The 6,026-nt window shown below is 46.9% G+C and overlaps 1 protein-coding gene across 4 annotated transcripts in view; it reads right to left on the bottom strand.

The window, feature by feature from the left end:
• Lca5l (Leber congenital amaurosis 5-like) overlaps window positions 1-5,432 on the bottom strand; it is a 29,129-nt gene extending 23,697 nt beyond the window's left edge. For 3 of the 4 annotated variants that reach the window (XM_013027408.1, XM_013027406.1, XM_013027404.1), the window contains exon 1: window positions 190-601. The gene's annotated coding sequence lies outside the window, so the exon portion shown is untranslated. Of the gene's footprint in view, window positions 1-189; window positions 602-5,378 lie in introns of those variants that run through there. The other variant, XM_013027405.1, reaches the window with a different exon arrangement.
• Between the last annotated feature and the right edge of the window lie 594 nt (window positions 5,433-6,026).

The following is a 6,026-nucleotide window of genomic DNA, read 5'->3' on the forward strand; positions in this document are numbered from 1 at the left end:
CGGGGGGGGGTGGCTGCTTCTCAGAAGAGGAAACTTCTACTCTGTGTTCACCTGACTATCATGTAAGAAATAAGAATGTTCTAGGTCAAAGTATACATGTGGATCATTTTGAATAACACGCTGTCTTCAATACTGCTTTTGCAGTAAGGCAGACAAAACAGGCACATTTAACAATGGGTTTCTGCATACCTGCTGTTCTTTCTGGAACTTCCCTAAGATGTCTGAAGATACACTGTATTTTCTGAGCAGAAGGGTTCTTTCACACGGTAGTATTTATGAAATTTCCATGGTAGTAGTTTTTTGACATGCTTTGGGTCTTTTTTTAGAAAATGTATTTCAAAAAACCTAAAATGATATCACAAGAGGAAAGTGTTACTATCTCACAAAGAAACACTGAAGAACAAAAGCTTTGAGGCAGTATTCATCTCTCTCTCTATTCATTGCTATATAGAGATCACCATAGGCTTCACATACTAAGGCTTTTCCTCCATTCAAGCAAATCAGCTATTGGCAATTTATTGGGAAACTCTTGATTGTGACTATTGATTATGCCAATGGAGAACTGGCAGGAGTCACATAGAGCACAGCTTTCCAGAAGATCCTGTAATCCATCTGTATACCCTTTCTTTCCATGAAAAGTTGAATAAAAAGAATTCAAGTTATTTGGATTGCATGTCACTTGCCTATCAACCACAAAAATAACAAAAGGAAGACCTTGGTGCTTCTGGTGGGTACTAAAATTTATTTCAGAAACATTACTTCTGGTTTAGCATTACCTACTGGAATCTCATGAGCCACCCACCATATTCTTGGGTGCTGTCACAAAATCCTACTTCTTTATTTTGTTTTTTGGTGTTTGAGGCAGTGTTTATCAGACTATCTCTGTCAACTACTGAGATATGGTACAAAGTTACAAATAGTCATATGATGAGGGGTTGTATTAAAATGGGAAATATTGGGTTAAAATTGTATTCTCACACAATGATACATATATACACACAAACACACACACATATAATTACATATAGCTACATGTACTGACAAAAATATATCTATCTATATGCAACTATGTCCATGTATATTTTCCTTTTAAATTCTGCACTATAATGTAATGGCCAGTTAGTAATGGCCAGTGACCAAGCCCTGTCCTTCACAAATGCCATTCTACATGACAAAGAACCAGAGCTTCTGGGAGAAATGGATGACTCTCAGCCTGGACCAGGCAAAGTACAAATGCTAATCAAATACAAAGGGAAAGAGGTGACTCAGTGGAGAAAGCTGGTAGATCCCTGCTGGGACAGGTAACCAAGGATCAAGTCTGCAGGTGGGAGACCAGTGAGCTCAAGTGCAACCACGGGCACTGAAAAGGGCAGAGCACCATTTCCTTGACCCTCCACCAGAAGCTCAGGCTGAGCCTGCTGGGAGGAAGTACCACACAGCAGCCCAAGTTCGGTCCTGCATAATGATAAACCTGAATTCTCACGCAGACTGACACAAAGCTAAGCAGAGGATGAACTGAGCAGAGATCTTCCCCTAGCTTATAAATGTGCCATTGTGTAAGACAGACAATACGCTATCTTAGGGCTGTCAAGAATGCTATTTAAAACTTGAAAACATCTTTTTCTTTTTGGAGGTCACTGGGGTTGGAACTCAAGAACTCCTGCTTTACCACAGTGCTTTACCACTCCAACTCTGCCCTTGGCCTTCAAACACTATTTTCATTTAAGATTTTATGTCCCAATTTTTGGCTACTCTATAACATGGACAAAGGGAAGTTAAGAATTAACATTCATTTGGGAAGAAGGCTTGTAAGGCAAGATGTCAAAAAGCAAGGTGGCCAGGCGCTGGTGGCTCACGCCTGTAATCCTAGCTGCTCAGAAGGCTGAGATCTGAGGATTTTGCTTCAAAGCCACCCAAGCAGAAAGTCCATGAGACTCATCTCCAATTTACCACCAGAAACCAGAAGTGGTACTGTGGCTCAAGTGATAGAGTGCTCACCTTGAGCTGAAGAGCTAATGGACAGCACCCAGGCCCAGGGTTCAAGTTGACAAAAAAAAAAAAAAAGCTGTATAGTGTCAACTGACAAAAGCAAATATTTAGTTGATTCCTCAATGATTTTTTTTTTTTTGTTGGTCAGTGCTGAGGAATAGAACCTAGGGCTTCATGCATGCAAGGCAAGCACTCTACCACTGAGCCACCTTCCCAGCCGTCCTCAATGATTTTTTTTTTTTGGGTCCAGTTGTGGGGCCTGAACTCTGGGCCTGGGTGCTGTCCCTCAGCTCTTCAGCTCAAGGCTAGCGCTCTACCACTTGAGCCACAGCACCACTTCCAGCTTTTTTTGGTTTTTGCTTATATGGTGCTGGGGAATCAAACCCAGGGCCTCAGGCATGCAAGGCAAGCGCTCTACCACTGAGCCACCTTCCCAGCCTCCTCCTCAATGATTTCTAAGATACAGTCTAGTACTATAACTCACAAGTGAAATCTACACACACATACACCAGAAATATTAGGTTCTACTTGATGACATGAAAACGTGTCATGTGGATTTTGATTACTTATACAATTTATTTTTGATAAAGAGTTGAATGCATTACTAGGCTGACATTGGTAGGAAGCTGTACTGGCCATGGACCAATACAATAACTGCAGTGCCAAAGGGACACTGAATGTGGGTCGGCTCTAGGAAGGGCCACCTATCATGATAGATGTGCTTAGTTTTAGCACCCATGCAACACTTGTGTTTGGAAGCACTGGGGTTTTGAACTCAAAGCCTTGTACTTGCAAAGCAAGTGCTCTACATTTGAGCCATGCCCCCTACTCTTGCTTTAATTCCTTTTCAGATAGTTTCTCCCCCTCTCTCCCCCGCCTTGACCTTCCATTTAGCTGAGATTATAGGTATGAGACTCTACACTCAGCTCCACACAATACTTTTAAATTTCAATGTTTATCTCATTTTTACTAGTTTTTTTGTGTTTCAATGACATTCAATAATATCACTTACATATGTCTAGCTCAGTATTTCCCCAACACACCCTAATGGGATTAATACCAGTTACACACTAGATATGCATTTCATTCACTTTCAGTGAATACTTAGGTTTTACCATGTGCTAGCAACTGTGTGCAGTGTAGGTAAATAATGAACACAAACAGGAATGTTTAGGGGGAATTTACTAATCACTAAGACTGCTGTTTTAAAGGAAAGAGAAGCAAGTCTGTGAGGACACAGGACACTGAGGTCCCTGGGAGGAGACCGAGGACTCTGGTCTTTCATTTTCTCTTCTGGTTCTTGGCCATGGGGTGAGTGGTTTAATTCTTCCATCCACCCCTTGCCAGAATGCGCTGCCTTATCTGAACAGGCCCAAAGCAAGGAGGCCTACTGATTCTGGGATGAAACCTCCACAACTGTGAGCCAAGATGTCTTCTTTTTATAAGGTGATGATAATAGCTACAGAAAGGACTGATGTTTATGACATGGAAACATGTGAAAGATGCCCAGAATACAGGACAAGGGCTAAGTGAAGGCTGGGTGTGGGTAAAGGTCTAGGAGGAACACCAGCTTAGAGTAGAAGAGCTCCCTTGTTGGGGACTGGCAGGTTAGGCACTGGTCCTGTCCATGTTGAGCTGATGCCATTCAGACTAGGTTGGGATCTACGTGCTTCTAACTCAAGAGTGTGGAGTCTAGGAAGCATGTGGGGGACAGACAGACAGCAGCTAAGTACAGTAACAGGAGGAGCAGAAGCCCAGAGAGGAGTGCTGTCAGGCTGAGATGAGACAGCAGGCTTACACAAGGCTCGGACTAAGCCAGGTGAGGCATGGGAAGATCTCATGGGAGGTTTCTGCTCCGGCAGAGGTGAGGATGGAAGCCAGGCTGCAGCGGGTAGAGGAATGATGGGTAGGCGGTTAGATGCATCCAATATGGTAATTTTCCAAAAGTGGCCTGTCCAAAGGGAGGAGGGATTGAACAGTAACCTAAAACTGAAGGGAAATGTGAGGTCAAGATTTTTTTCTCGTGATGGGAGATAGGAACACCTTTAAAATCCACCACTGGTTGAGATGGAGCAGTGAACGGAGCAGTGACGGTGTTGGGTTCTGAACAGCAGGAAGAGATGGGATTCAGGGCGTGGGGAGAGAGGCCTTGGGTGGGAGGAAGATGGCTACAGATGAGGTGGGGCTTGCAGGCTGGACATCTGGATTTCCAACCTGGCATGTTATCACTACCCTGCAAATTGACAGCACAAGGGGGAGGAAGTGGGAGCTCAAACTTGAGTGGAGGTTTATGATCTTTGACCTCTACTGACCTCAGAAAGTTGCAGCAAGCCCTTCTGTTACTTTGTGGACTGAAATTTTAGTTAATAGGGGGAAAAAAAACCCCAAACACTTTCCCTTTATTTTTGTGCCTGAACTGGGGAACTCATGGCCCAGGTGCTGTCCCTTAGCTTTTTTTCCCCTGAAGGCTGGTTCTCTACCACTTGAGTTGCAGCTCTACTGGCCTTTGGGCAGTTAACTGGAATTAAGACTCTCACAGACTTTCCTGCCTGGACTGACTTTGCGCCCTGATCCTCAGATCTTAGTAGCTAGGATTATAGGTATCGGCCATCTGTGCCTGGTTCAGGGGTGCTTTTCTTTGTCTCTGTTTTAAAGACTGTGATCTGTTAACTTGTAGAAGGCAGAAGCTGACGGCTGCGGTACTTGCAAGGGTGACTAGTGCTTTAACACTGAGGCACCATCAAAATAAGCACCACTGGGAGGGTCATTGGTTTCATCTCAATTGGCCTCTTCCAGAACTTGTCTAAAACACAAAAAAGCAAACAGTAGAGAACAGAGCTTAAGTTCCCACGTGACTCCTTTCTCTCCCTTGGAAAGATGGTTCTAGATTATTTTTTTTGTTGGTCGTGCTGCTTGAACTCTGGGTCTGGCGCTGTTCCTCAGCTCTTCAGCTCAAGGCTAGCTAGCCTCTACCACTTCAGCTACGGCGCCACTTCCGTTTTTTTTTTTCTGGTCGTTGATTGGAGATAAGAGTTTCATGGACTTTCCTGCCCGGGCTGGCTTTGAACCGTGATCCTCAGATCTTAGCCTCCTGAGTAGCTAGGATGACAGGAGTGAGCCACGGGCGCCCGGCTTGGTTCTGGATTTTTCTGTTCTTCGGTACAATCGATTTTCAAGTTCTTGCCCAAGTTCTGTTCCAGGAACACTAGCCTATTTGGACCCAGCAAAGCCAGATGGCATTTCTCAATCTTTAGCTTGTGAATAAATGTGTTATGTCATCTCATCTACGAGCTGAAATTCTCAAAAGGGTGCGCTGAAGGTACTGTTGGGCTTTTATCTGTGTGGAGTGTAACATCCACACAAGCCATCCTTTTATTAAACACACTCACACCTGAGTGCTCCGAAGTAACAGAGGAAGGGAAACTGCACGACCATCTTGGCCCAAGGAGGAAACAATTAGGTCACTGCAATAACTCAAGCCGCCAGGGCAGTGACAGGGGGCTGGGGCGGGGGCCGGAGGGGGAACTTAGGGTGCACTAGGAAGGTGATGGAGTTCCAGCGCGGGGAGGGGGGGCGCGGTGCGGGTCACGGGGAGCGGGGCCCCTGGGTCTGGCCTTCCGGGAACGGGCCTGGACTGCGTGTGTGGATACGTGTGGGGCTCGCGGTCTCGTCCGGCCGGGCCGGGCCGGGCCTCGGCGGCGGCTGACACACGGACCGCAGGAGGAGCCCGCGGAGCCCATCCCGCGCCGGGTCTGGATCCGCGCTCCTCCGGACTCCGGGCGCGGCCTCTGCCACTTCTCAGGTACCCCGGGCCGGGCCGGGCCGGGCCTCGGATCCTCGCCAGTTCCTATCTCCAGGGAAGACGACAAAATCAGAGGTGGAGCAGACGCGCGCGGACACACGCAGGCCCTGGTTCGAGTCCCAGCGTCGCCACTGAATCGATAAGAGCGGGGCTTCCGCCTGGAGCGCGCCCGCCGGGGCTGCCCGGGGTCCGGGGGTCCCGGGGTCCGGGGGTCCCGGGGTCCGGGGTACCGGGG

Source organism: Dipodomys ordii, unplaced genomic scaffold, assembly GCF_000151885.1.
Source record: "Dipodomys ordii isolate 6190 unplaced genomic scaffold, Dord_2.0 Scaffold103, whole genome shotgun sequence".
NCBI lineage: Eukaryota > Metazoa > Chordata > Mammalia > Rodentia > Heteromyidae > Dipodomys > Dipodomys ordii.